A 14,731-nucleotide genomic window follows, 5' to 3' on the forward strand; every position below is an offset into this window, starting at 1 on the left:
AATTAAAACAGTTTTAAGTTTTGCTTTTCGACAAACGTCCTGCTTCCGTTGCTTTTTAAAATCATTAAAACATTTTTGATTTAACAAATTTAGATTGTGTTGTAGTCTGTTTATATAAATATAGTTTCAATCAGAAATGGCTAATAATGCGGCAGTTTCTTTAGCCCAGCGATAGCTCTTCACACAGTCCCATATAAAAATCTTCCTGGTCAGACTGTCGTCTGACAGCTGAGTGATGAGCTTCCACAAACGAAGCATCTCCACTCTTTGCTTCACAAGGCTGGGCTGCCATCCCATCTACCGCCAGTTTAGCAGTGAACTTGTGAACGCATAAGAAGCAGCTGAAAGCTACTCTGAAGAGCGTGGATATGTTTAATTTTTTCAAAGCCTCACACACCAGAAGCATAAAACAAAATGGGACTAATCATTGGATCAAAACGTTTTGTAAAAAACAGAAAAGCCTTGATGAGGTAAAAATCTTCATTTTATGCTGAATAGCTCCACGCTCTCCCATCTGATTTGAATGGGTGTTTGATCCCCGGGTGATGCACATGAATTAATGAAACCCAGTCCAAGGATTATAGGAACCTGTGAATGCTAAAGATGTTGGTCCAGACATAAGGTTGGATGAGCTTCTCTGTTCACATTTCCATTGAAATCAATTACCAGTGTTGGGTCATCGTTAAGAGACAAGCTCCATTTTCTTAACACCATACATTCAAAATATTTAAACTTTTTTAACTTTTCACCTCAGTCACTGCAAGAAAGATATCAGTGTACAACAATATACTTAGGTTAAACTTGTCAACAGAATACCAAGGTTGGTCTTTGATATCATCTACCAGATTGTTTATGTACAGTGAGAATAAAGTAGGCGATAATACATCACCTGCTTTACCCAAAAGGAGTGGAGAACTAGCCAGTCCTGAAATCATTCACCTGTACACATAGAACTGGAGCATTATGCAGATATTGCTTTAAAGGTACATTAAAACAATATTTATGGTATAATCTGAAATGATTAACTTATACTGTAAGAGGTATCTGCTTACCCACTCAAACACCTTCTGGAAATCAATTAACACATGCAACAGTTTGTTTCCTTCATATAGTCTGGCCCTAACTGATTATAAAGCATACATATGGTCAATACAGGTTTAAATCATCTGCTAGAATATTGTGTGCTTCTACATACTGGTTTAATGTGTCAGTGAGGATACCTGAGTAGAGTTTGTAAATGGTGCTGATCAAGCCGATGCCTCTATAGTCCAGTGGGGCGCCCATGTCAGCCTTTGATGACTTTGGTATTAGATTTATTATTGACTGATGCCACTAATAGAGTTTGCGAAGCATCTTTGAAAAATACCTTTCAATAATGCGGATTCATTATGTGCAAACTGAATGTTTTTAAGCCTTTATTTTTGTTAATTATAACAATTTTCCCCTTACAGATGATCAACAGAACATTTAAGATTAGAATATTACATCAGACCAATAGAAAACATTGTAATTCAGAAATGTGGGCGTGATAAAAAGTATGTGTAATACCTACTTAATGGTTGTTCTCAAAAGGTACATTTAGATTGGCAAAAGAGCCTGACCGGAACGGATATATTATTCTGCTGAGAATTGCCTTTGGATTCGCTTGAATCCAAACAGCACAGCAGGAAGAAATAACCTAGAAACAATGAAGTTTGCATACAAACAGAAATTCTCAGTTTAACATCAAGTACGAGCTTGTGGCTGTGATCAATGTTATTTGGTTAAAACATGTTTGTTTTTCATTCAGTGAGAGTTGTTGGGAATAGCAGCAAAAAAGAAAATGAGTCACATAAGAGCTGTGTACCTCAAAGCAACAGTAAATCACTCAAGTAAATCCTGAAACCTCGTTAAAATATACCTGTGTCTTCTCTGCTACCATCTAGTGGCCAAGTGAGGGAATAATTGAAATTGCAAATGAATGATAATTTCTAAGATGCACAGAATCCTTTTGAAAGTGTTGATGATGATGTGTTTAGAGTTCTGAACTCTTCTTTTTCTTTTTGATTGTCACCTCTCATAATCGCTGATAATAACAACAATCAACACAAGCAGGTTTTGGGATTTTTATCAGCAATAGCAGTGGGTTCTCAATCTGCTATGATGCCGCACTCTTTGTAACATATTTCTATAGATCTGCCCATAGGCATCCTTGCTTCGGTGAACTACTAGCTACTGTAATGTGGTTCACATTGCTGCATTAGGATATTGCTGTTCTTCCACTACTATGGACAGAACACTATGAAATCCAAGCAAGTGGGTGGCGGTCATGGTCTTGCATTATAAATATTTTTTCCTGCCTCTCTCTGAACTGATGTTCGTTTCTCTGTGTGTTGTAGAATTCCCAGCTTGGCCTCGATCGTGAAGCAGAAGCCTTAAAAAAAGAGACTCTTTACTGACACCCACATTTATGCTGCGAACGATTTTACCACTAAAGTCCCATTTCTGATAGCAACGTTTGTGTCTAAAATTGGTCTTCTGAGCTTAAGATAAAAAGTGCTGTTTGCATCCACATTCAGGGCTTTCTGTATTGAATCATTTAGTGGTTACTTGGTTGTTAAAATTATTGCTCTAGCACTGTAGCGGAGTATTTAGCCTATTAACATAAAATCTACATGCTTGAATCTTAAATTGAAATATTTGATTTGTTTCTGACAGCCTAAAAGCGACATCTTCATTTTTTATGTTGTCTTGTGACCAAAACTGCCGTGGAATGGACTTGTCCGGCAACATTGTTGGAAACAACCCTTTGCAAACCTCATCCGAGGATTCATTCATCCACAGGTTTCATGTGTATATCTGTCAGCGGCACATTTACATTTATTGTTTGGGAGTTTTCTTCCCAGACTTACAGTAGTCTGAGATTGATGTTCCAAATTTGATTTTCTTTCTTCTGAAAACAAAAAAATGAGTTTCTCGGTGTGGAGTTGTTACCGCTCCGTGGGGATTTACATCCAATAACTTCATCCACTGTCACAGAAGTAAACAGCTCATGAATTTAGATTCATTTTCCTTAATATTGCTGGGATGGGAAACAGGAGCTGCATTTTGCTCATTTGTCGGTTTTTGTACTTGAGCATGTAGGCCATTTTATTAATTTATTAGTTTTATTTGGAGACAAATAGCTTAAATTGATCATTTTGTATGTGCAAAAAAAAAAAAATTACTGCCATTGTAATTAAGAAATATGACAGAAATGGATATCCGTTCTTTCTCAGCTGATCTTTCTTGAGAAAGTGTTTAATGTCAATAAGCAGCTTCACTTCTCAGAATTAGCTAATCAAAATAAAGACGCACTGTGCGTCTGTGAGATGGATGTAAACTAAGCCCGACCGTTTACCACTAGATGGCACAGAGACGCTTCTGCCTGTGAGATGAAAAGCAGAGACCCGACTACTGTGCAAATGTTGCAGTCATCCAGCAGCACCTATCAGGTACCTGGGGCAGTGAGAGTGGTAAAGCAAGCTCTGCTAGATGTGCAAGAAAACACTTGCAGTGTGAGCGACTGGCCGGTCAGAAAAGTTCAGTGTACCAGGGAATCGACTTAAATCCAAACTTAGCTTTCTTGTGTTTGGTTAAACTAAGATTTTGACCTACGTATGGCTAAGTTAGTGACAGACATGTGCTGTTTCAAACGCATGGTAACAGACTGCTGCCCAGGCGCTAGTACAACGACGCCCGGCGCACACTTTGATGGCACCGGTGCCGGCGTCCTCTGCTGTTGAGTTGAAATCTTTCCACCTTCGACTTGAGTGACGTGTCGCTTTGAGCAATGATGCACATGTTTCACCCAAGGTCAACTTTTAAGAGAGAGAGGTCGTCGTTAAGCTGCACAAGAGACGCTACACTGTGGCAGAGTACAAGCAGGAACCACCAGATGAGCTCAGGGTAGATGTTTGCACAACCACAGACTGATCCTACTACTGCACGACTCAGCTATATGTTCTGTTTGCTCTAAATTGGATTATATATTTTTCTTTTTCTCATGGGGGATCAGGTCAGATTTGAAGGGGAGAATCCATACAGTATAACCCTACTTTTCAGATTTTTCTATGTAGAAATCAAACCATGTGTCCGATTTGTTTCTCTTCAGAAATGTGTGTGTATATGCTGTGTTGGTCCAATCAATAAAATTCCCACAAAAATAAATGAACGTTTCTGGTTGCAGTGTGAGAAAATATGCTCTAGGTGCAAGGACTTTTTTTTGCAAGGCAGCTTCTTATCTATCTATTCAGTTTTGTTTCTTGATCTGTATTTAGAATCTGAGAATAATAAAACATATTATCAGCTCAAGAAATGCTTCTATGTGTGCAGAGCTGGTGTTGTGGGTAAATCAATCAATCATGGTTCAGCTTCTACTCGTGCTCGAATACGAAAGAAAAAAAAAAACGGTCACATGGTCAGTTTGGCCTTCCTTCTTTCATCGTGTGACTACCCACATGCGATGAGTGGATATGTGCGTTGTGAATTCAAAAATTATTTGGACTGCTCATAAATGCTTGTTTTCCCAACAACGAAAGATCTGGAGCAGCCCAGTCTCGTCACGCTCAGCGGGCTGTGGTAACTTCCCTTTTAACAAGAGGGAATTACATAACTCAACAGGATTGGTGTGAATCAGCAGCATGTTTTGTGACGACTCCAAATCAGGTCAGGCTTCTTTTTTTCTTTTCAGGGGAATCTATTGTGCTGTAAGCACACCTTTGAACCCGAAGCTCGTGTGGTTAGAGCGGCATGGGTCCCTCACCGTGCTTTTAACCGTGGAATCTTCTGGAGAGAGTTTGCATATTTTAGGTGTAAAGGCCTCAGGGGGGGGAAACGAGGCCTTACTCTTGGTACACATCCAACTGATCCCTACGTTAGCATATTCATGGACGAGATATGCAGCAGATCTAATCAGTCTGACGCTGCTTTAAACAATAAGAATCATTTGAAATGCATGGCTTTGCACTTTATCCAAACCCCCACCTAAATGCGCTATGACCCTAAACGCACAAGCCTACAATTTGAAGTGCAACGATACCATAGGAGAGCACAGCGTCCATAATGTCTGCCGAGCATTGTGTAATGGTGGCAGAAGCAGTGCAAAGCGATCGTTACTGCAGAACATATATTTCAATACACCATCTGTCCACTGTACAGCGTTCCCAGTCTGTCAAAGCAACATCTTTTTTCTAAGCATTTGCTTTAAAAGTGGCCCAAATGTGTCATATTGCCCACTATTACATCAAATGCAAATTTTAATTCTAGAGTGCACTGCAAATTTGTTCGTACACCTTAAATCTTAAAAGACCAACAAAAACTAATGTATATTTGAGGAGTAAAAGCAATCTCTCTCTCTCTCTATCTATCTATCTATCTATCTATCTATCTATCTATCTATCTATCTATCTATCTATCTATCTATCTATCTATCTATCTATATATATATATATATATATATATATATATATATATATATATATATATATATATATACTGTTCTTTCTCCTGAGCAGGGTGGGTGGTTATCCATCTCTCAAGCTCAGGTCCTCTACCAGAGCCTGGGAGCTTGAGGGTTCTCCTCAGGATCTTACCTGCTCCTAAGATTGGGCTCTTCTGGACTGAGCTGTCTGATGTTTCTCCATGTATCTGTTGGAGCCACTTCTCCAGAGTGGGGGTTACTGCCCCGAGTGCTCCGATGACCACGGGCACCTTTTCAGTAGGGCAGTAACTATACGATCAGAGCTACAATGGAATGGGTTAAATCATATTCATGCATTATAAGTCAACGCCACAGGGGCTAAAACCAATTGAGAATCTGTGGAACACTGATGTCCGAAGAAATTATTCTTCCAATCTAAGGATAGTTTATTTTGCAAAGAAGAATGTGAAAGAAAAAAGAAATCAGTCTAATTGAGCACACTGGTTGAGACATACCATAGAAGACTTGTAGCTATGACTGCACCAAAATGTGGTGCAGTCATAGCTCTAAGTATTGACTCAGGGGGATAGATTGTAATTTTCCTTTCACTTTGAACTTTGCTCTACGTTGTGTCTGTCCCTTTGAAAATTAGAAAGAAATGAAGCGCATATACATTTGCCGGGGGCTGTATACATGGTTAAATAACAATACTCTACAAAAATCTATAAAGAAAACATTGTTTGTATCATTCATATTCTGGTGAGTGTTAGACTAGAGCTATCTGAAGATGAAACATAGTTATTAGTTAAGCCGCAAAAAATATAAAAAATTAAAACAACGCAACAACGCTGGTGTGAGTTTCCTCTGTTGACTCACTGACCTTACCATACCAGGTACACGACGCCCGAGGCCTTCCCTTCTTCCACATCGTTGTCAAAAAAATGGAACAAATGAAGACAACCAATGCTGATTTACAGCATGTCTGAGTAAGAAGGCTGGGTTGTGTGGGAAGGTACCGTGTGCATCCGGCTACCCAGTGAGAGGGCATCTGGTTCGGCTTGCAGAATAACACCCCCACAGCCCAGAGAGCCGCAGTGGGTCAGGTGCTTGTGCAAACACATCGCTGCTCCCGGGGAACCAGCTCTGCGAATAAGAATTAAGAAATGTGAGTCAGAAAAAAAAAAAAAGAAGACGATAAGAGGCTTTTACCAGGTCCACTTTTTCTACTGTGAAACCCCATTTCCTGCTCGCATGTGGGCACTGCCATCATATGATCTTTTTTTTTTTCTGTATGATTTTTATTTGTTCCTTCTTCCTGCAGAGAAGCTTTAATGTAAAGCTCACACTGTCACTGCGACACTGACAAATAAACAACAACCAAAAAAACCCAAAAACGAAACATAAAACATCATCAAGAGACAGGATTGCAAACAAATGCAAAAATCAAATCTATGAAAGTGTGAAAATTGCTTCTATCATTTCCCAGGTCTTGATTAAAGATGAATTATTTCATATTAATTTTCCAAGAAATAAAACTGTTTACTAAATGCAATAGTTTTCATATTGATCTATATCACATCTTTGATTTTCCATATTATCAGTGTTTTGGTTTTTGATGTAGTAACTAAAGGCACACTCGTCTGCAAAGCAACATTATTATTATTATTATTATTACTATTATTATTAATATTATTATTGTCGTCGTCGTCAACGTCGTCAACGTCGTCAACGTCGTCAACGTTAATATTATTATTTTATTATTGTTTTGTTGTTGTTGTTGTAGATGTTTCTAGCAGCTTTTAATTATAGTTGAAATAGATCTTTGTGTCTTAAACTGTCTCTGGATTAAATGAAGACCAACACATTAAAACAGCTATTTTTGAGGAGGTTTTCCAAACAAACAAACAACCAAAAAAGAAAATAATGCGAGAAAGTTAATGAATGCTTTGCATTTTGTCCATGATACCGATTAGACAGTAACTCTTATCTGAAAAGTCCGGGAATTTAGGATTTAATTAGATAACCCGTTACCACTCTCCAACAATTAGAAGCCAATTTGAGAATGGTGCTGCTTCATTATTTCTCCAGATTTTAAATATATGAATACCAATATTTCCCAATAGAGAGCGCTTTGACGTAAACATTAAGTGGTTCCTTTTTTTCTCCTGTTAAAATTGTGTTTTCAAGGCTGATAGTTACACAAGCCCCATAATTAACTTTTCATGGACATATTTTCCATATGCTAAAGAGCTGCTGAATCAGTATTCAGACTGCTCAGAAACAGGAGTGGCATGAGGGTCACAATGCAAATGATAGCAGTATTAAAAACCTGCATGTGGGAAATTGAAAGAAGCAGTTTGATAAAATATAAAATTTTCTGTTGTTTCCCAACAAAGCAAAGAACATATGATAGTAACATTTTAAAGCTATTAATAACAGCTTCTATCAACCAGTAGCACTGTTAACATTGGCAGCATCGCTATCTGTGCTGTGTCTGTGGAATTTATCATTAAAAATCCAAATCTTTTGCAGGTTTTATTTTTTTGAAACAAGATTTGTTTTTTGTTTGTCTGACAGCCTAAATTTCCAGGGTGAAATCAGACAAAATGCAACTTCTACCAGCACAGGACTATGCTCTCATCCCGAGTTCTTATCCAAGGATGGCATCAATACCAATGTTTGATCATATCGGCCCATGTTGTAGACCTGGCTACTTTTTAAACCGGTTGTAAGATAATATGTTGAACTCAATGGTTTCAAATGCTGTAAAAACTACATATATAAATCTAGATATTTGATTGTGAAAAGTCAGAAATTATGAAATAAAAGTGTTTAGGAATCCTGAAAATAGAAAAAAAAGACTGTCCTGTGGTACTGAAAAGTCTAATAGCACAAAATGCCAAGTGCTACCCCGTTTCTGCTGCACAGACTAAAAGGTCACCCTACTCAGCTCATTGAAAGGTTTAAAATGCCACAACAGTTTCCTTAAGGCCAGCTAAAGGAATATCTAACACAGACACTTTTTTTTTAAACTTGAATGTGTCAAACTTGAAAACTGACAAAGGTACTTTATTTTCCATTTTTACAGGCCCCTTGAGCTATTTACAGTTTAGAATATCTCTAGTTTTCTAATGTAATGTAGCTATATTCAGAGAAAATTCTAAATGTGTTGCATCAGCTTTTACCAATTTAATCTGATGAAATAAAGCGTGCACAAAAATATCAAAATCTCCTGAAAGTCTCCTGTTTTAAATTTAGTCAACAGCAGAGCCAACATTTGGACTTGAAATACAAAGAAAAAAAACAAGAAAGGTCAACTCTTCTCAAGTGGCCTAGAGCAAATTGTGAGGTGGGAGATGTTTTTTTCTGATGCACAGCTTCAGAACAGGTAAGAATTTTTATTCCTTTGTGTCCTGTCTGGGACAGGAGCATTAAGAATTGTTGTCTTAATGCCAAAAGAAGTCCAACAGATTTTACTTTCACAAGTGAAGCCTTACTGCTTTCGCCATAGTGCTCCGCTTGATTTATATATGCGAGAAGCTTTAGTAGATTTTATGCTGGGACTATTTCCATGTTAAATGGAAACATAAATAGGGAGTTAGAAGAGGGAAAAAAGGAGAGAAACAGATGAGACAAAATGCTAAAAGGGAGAAAAGGTAAAAGGGAAAGAGGAGAGGAAAGGGAGAGAGCAATATAACATCCTCTGAGTCTGCTTCTACACCTGCAGAAAGAAATAGAACAGCAAATCCAACCGATAAAGTATTACAAGTGCAAACTACTAAGGCCTTGATACCATCACTGAAGAATATTCAGTATTATTTAATATGAAATGTATAAAGTGACAGCTGAAGATAATTACAGGGGGTTTTCTGTATAAAAGTGAATCTGTAAGTACCTGAATCCAAGCACCTGTGGGTGATTGTAAGAGTGCACTTGTGTATCCATGAGAATAATGCTCAATAGTGGTAAAAGGAGCCAAAGACCCACCCCCGGAGTACTGAGGCCAGAACCAGAACCCCAGATGCCTGTCAGGACCCCCAGAGCAAAGGTGCAGAAGAGGGGCCAACACAGGGAAAGCTGCCTCCTCCATCCTAGGGAAGAGCAGAGAGGATCCCAAGGAAACCCCCTAACAGCCACAACAACGGAGCCGTGGGGACAAGCCTGTGGGCTCCGCCAGCAGCGAGCTACACCGGAGCAGATCCAGCCATTGTCCCGGTGAGGCCCACCCACCGGCAAGCCCCCCGACAGGGCTATGGAACCCAGGCAACTACAAAGCAGCCACCAGGAGCGAGCCAGCCAAGGATTTGACACAATAAAAACTTGCAGTCTGCTAGTACTGCAAACTGTTCACAAGAACCTCCTAAGATCTGAGCTGAGAGCATAGAGGCGACGTTGTCCGGTGAACAGAGACAGCCACCGTATAGCATGCCTTGTGTTGCATTGTGGCCAGGTATGGATGCGCAGTCTCTCAGTTAGCCATCTGGGCACCGTTTCAGAAAGCTATAGTAATTTCTGGGGTAAATTCCTGCTTTCTCGTTTCAGAAAGCTCAAAAGCCTTTACCCCGAGTCCCATTATGAAACGACCCTGCAACCGAGCAGAGTTGTTTGGGCAAACTGAGTTTTCTCTTCTTTTTAGCTGAGATCTGCACAAGGAAGTGTCGGGAAAGGTGCGTCCTTTTCTGGTGGAGCGCCAATACTCCACACAAATCTCTGATGCGAGAGGCTGATCAGACCACGATTAAATGTTTGATCATTTCTGGATTATTATATTTTCAAGCATTACCATTTTTACCAAAATCGCTTTTCTAACACAACGAGAAATGCTCTCATTCTGAACAATTTCTTTGCTGCTCTTCGTTTTTATGCCAACGGCAGCTTTTTAATAACATAGGTGATGTAGAAAATCTTTCAGAGGCAGCTGTGTGTCGCTCTGTCAGGAATGTTATTGTTGCACTCAGTTATATTAGAGTTTATTGGTGTTTCATAGTCAGAGATTATGAAGAAGAACACAGAATGAAAGTAATAATTTATTCTCTATCACATTTTGAGATTTCCTTTTTTTTTTTTTTTTTTTTTTTTTTTTTTTTTCCCAGTGTCCTGTCTAGCAATGTGGCAATAAAAATTGATATCTTAATGCCAAATAGAGCTCGACAGATTTTACTTTCACAAGTGGAGCAAACAGCTTTCGCCATAATGCTCCGCTTGATTTGTGCGTGTAAATAGCTTTATTGTGATTCCTGCAGAGAGAATTTCAAATTATATGGACACTACAATGGGAAAGTAGGAGAGTAAAAGAAAAACAAGAAGAGAAAAAAAAGAGAAAGAAGAGGTGAAAGAAAGAAGAGATAAAAGGAAGAGAATGATAAAACTTCCTCTGTCTGCTCCATCACCTGGAAAGAGACACAAAAAGAACAGCACAACCAACAGACATAAAGCAACAGATACAATCGTGTAACATCTTGATACCATTGCTAAATCATATGTATTATTATTTAAGCTGACATGTGTAATGTGATACCTAAAAAAAAAAGTAAAAGAAAGTAAATAAATTATAGCCTTTCTATATATAAGTGAACATTTAATACCTGGGACCCAGCACCTGTGGGAGATTGTGAGAGTGCACTAGTTTAGGTGAAAATTATCCAGAAGGAAATGGCTTGATAGTGATTGTGGAGAACCGAAGACCCACCTTCCCCGAGCACAGAGGCAGGGGTCAGGGAACCCATAACCCCGGACTCCCAAAGGGGCCCCCAAAGCAGTGCGCCCGAGAGGGGCCTTCACAGGAAATCTGCAACCCCCCCCTGAGGAAAGAGGAGAGACGACCCCGAGGAAATCCCCCAGCCACCGCAATGCCGACGCCCTCAAGAGCCGCGGGGACGAGCCCGTGGGCTCCGCCGGCAGCCGGCCGCGCTGAAGTGGTCCTGGCCATGGGCCCTGGGGGCCAGAGGCCCCAGGGGCGCCCCGCCCCCGCGGCAGGGGCCCCGGCCGCCCCCCGGGGGGCCAGGCCCCGCGAAGCCACCGCCGGGAATGGGCCGGCGCCCACCCGGGAACCCGCCCCAAACCCGAGGACCGTCAACGCGCCAGAGGGTCAAGGCGCCCGCCAACGCAGCGGAGGAGGGCAGGACGTGGGGGGATGGGCTCCGCACCTAGCGGAGACTTGAGATGATCTTGGGAGAGGGAGCGGACCGAACCCAAACCTGGAAAAAAAAAAAAAAAAAACACTCATTCACACCATCCCTCCCTTGTGCCCCACTCGCCACACACAGACACCAAAAAAATAAATAAATAAATAAAATAAAAAAAATAAAAAATAAATTAAAAAAAGGACGCTTTACACACATTCCCACATAGCATTCACATCCAAAAATCCCAAGTGGGGGGGGGGTCACCACAATTCAACAATATGTCTGCCTGTGCCCGACCCCCGGCCCCGCCCCCGGACCAGGCGCCCCCCGGATCAGGCCCCCCAAAGAGGGGGGGCCGACACGACCCGTACGGGCCATCCGACCAGAGCCCCCCATCACCCACTATATACCTAATAAACCCCCTCCCACCCCGACCTTACCCTAGCCACCCCTGCCCCCCATCCCTTCCTGGGGAGAGCAGAGGCGTCAGCCCCAGATCCGGTAAGCCGCCGGCCAGCCGCAACAGCCCCCCGCCAAGACCCCGTACCCAGTGGCCCGCACCTCCTCCAGGCCCCAGACTCCGTGCCGCGATCGGAGATCGGGGGTGTGCAAAAGACCCCCGATCCTCCCTACGCCCGCTCAGATGTTGTGTTGTTGCATGTTGTTCTCAGGTGTGTTTAAAACTGGGAGCACCGAAGGGGGTGCACGGCACAGCCCACCCCCCCTCCGGAAGGGAGCTGGTGCCAGCGCCCCCCCTCCAAGCAACTACCCAGAAGAACCCTCAATGTCTAAATGCGAGAGGGGGTGAAGGGAGCCGCCCGGGGCGAGGCTCACACAACATAAGCCCCCCCCCCAGACGTCTTCCCCCCACCCCCCCCCCATATCGTGGCCTACATGGATGTGCGTTGTGAAAATGTTTGGAGTGAAAGTGTCTAAAATGCATGATAAAATTGGGGAGAGGGACGTCACCAAAAGGTGGCAACCTCCAGTAACGCCCTCTCCCCAAGGACCTACATGTGTGGCGGCGTGATGGAGCAGGCAGAGGGAGGAGTCCGGGGATGGGGAGCAAAGGACTGGGGAGCCAACCCAGGGAGCCAGCTCCCCTACTGACTCCAATAGGCACCCCCGCTCCCCGAAAGCCCCACCCGGAGAAAGGGGCCCCTCCAGCGGCACCACCATAGCCCGGGGGCCTGGGAGAGGCCGCAGGGCCCGCCAGCCAACCACCCACCAGGACCAACACCTCTACCTCCCCCAGCCCACCCCCCATGCCAACTGTATTTAACCCCCCCCCCCCAAAAAAAAAAAAAAAAAAAAAATTATTAATAATAATAATAATAATAATAATAATAATAATAATATAATTAAATTAATTAATTAATAAGATGGGGGACCCTGGCCAGCCAGCCCGCAAGAGCCATCCCAAACCCCACCCCCCAGGTGAGACCCGCACCGGGAGACTACACGGACCAGGACCGGGACAGGGGGCCGGACACAAGCCCACCAGAACGTCCACCAAACCCCCCCCCCCCCCCACCCCCCCACACCACCCGTAGATTTAAACCCTCCCCAACACTAACATTCAAACATCTTACCATACATTCGACACTAGACATCCAGGCTGGGTAAGTCACTACTCCCCCTCCCTCCCCTCCCCCCACTAGCAGAATGCCAACCCAAAGAAGGGGAAGAGCATCTGCCCTGAGATGTTAATGACCATGCCCCCCTACCAGCTCAACAGGCCCTGAGGACCCCCAGCGCACCAGAGGCCCCGTGCAGGGGCGGACACCCGGGCGCCCGCCGGCCCAGACCCCAAGCGGCACACCCCCCGGAACCGGAACCCCCGAGGCCCCGCCGGGGCCCCCGCCCGAGGGCGGCGCGCCCCAGGGACCCCAGGCCCCCAGACCCACCCAGGACCCACCCAGCGACAGCACAGCTACCAGGTCAGTAACCCACGTCCGTCCCCGCATAGCTCCCCAAGAGCGCCGCAAGCGGTGCTGTGGGCCACCCGTAGGCCTCCCAAGCTCCTCCCATATGGGGGCAACAGACCCTGGAGTCAGACCCACCAAGCGCCCCACTCCAAGTGCCCCCAGAGTCCCAGGAACCCCTCCACCCAGCCACTGCGCCCTGCAGGAAGCAACCCACCGCCCCCCATTCCACTAAGTGATAGTGCTAATCAAAGGAGCCCAAAGATATCGAACAGATGTGGATGCAGATGCTGTCTCAAGATTAATATGATCCAACAAAAGATCTCTATATTGATTGATACTGAGATTCTCCTTACTTTTCCAATTCATGAGGATAGTTTTCTTTGCGATACATAGTGCAGTGAAAACCATGTAAACTATTTTATTCCCCAGGGGGCTTTCCTCAAAATTACCAAGCAAGCAAACTGATGGGGAAGGTGTAATTTTACAGCTCAAGCACTTTGATAAGTCATTACATATCTGTGTCCAGAACCTCTGGACTGGTGTGCATAACCATAACGCATGAAAATAATTATCAGGATGATTGCCTATGCAGTGAGGACAGATATTAGATTGTGCCAGACCCATCTTGAATAATCTTTGTCCTGTGTAGTGTACTCTGTGAATGATTTTGTATTGTATTAGTTGTAAGTTGGTGTTACTAGTCAATTTGAAAGTTCTTAGACATATCTGAGCCCAGAAGTCTTGTTCAAAGTTGACTGATAGATCCTCTTCCCATTTCGTAATAGGAAGAGATATTGAATCATCTATTTTAGTCAGTGTCCTGTATGATTTAGACAGTAGTTTGGGGGGGTTTAAATCTAGGAACTCTAATATATTACTTGGAATTTGTAAACCACCTTTAATATGCTTAAATTTTTTTCTAATTATAGATTTAAGTTGTTCATATTCCAAAAATTTATTTTTACTAATGCCATATTGCATATTTAGTTTGGAAAAATTGATGAACTCGGTTCCATCAAGTAAATGTTCCAGATATTCAATACCTTTATTCTTCCAGTATGTAAAGTTTATCATATTATTATTTTGTAGGATGTCAGGGTTGTTCCAGATGGGTGTACGACTGCATGGGATAAGTGACGACTTTGTCATTTTAAGAAACTCCCACCATGCTGTCAGAGTAGAGCTGATACTGATATTTTTAAAGCATGTATGCCGTTTTATATTTGAGCTAATAAACG

Source organism: Fundulus heteroclitus, chromosome 18 (assembly GCF_011125445.2).
Source record: "Fundulus heteroclitus isolate FHET01 chromosome 18, MU-UCD_Fhet_4.1, whole genome shotgun sequence".
Lineage (NCBI taxonomy): Eukaryota > Metazoa > Chordata > Actinopteri > Cyprinodontiformes > Fundulidae > Fundulus > Fundulus heteroclitus.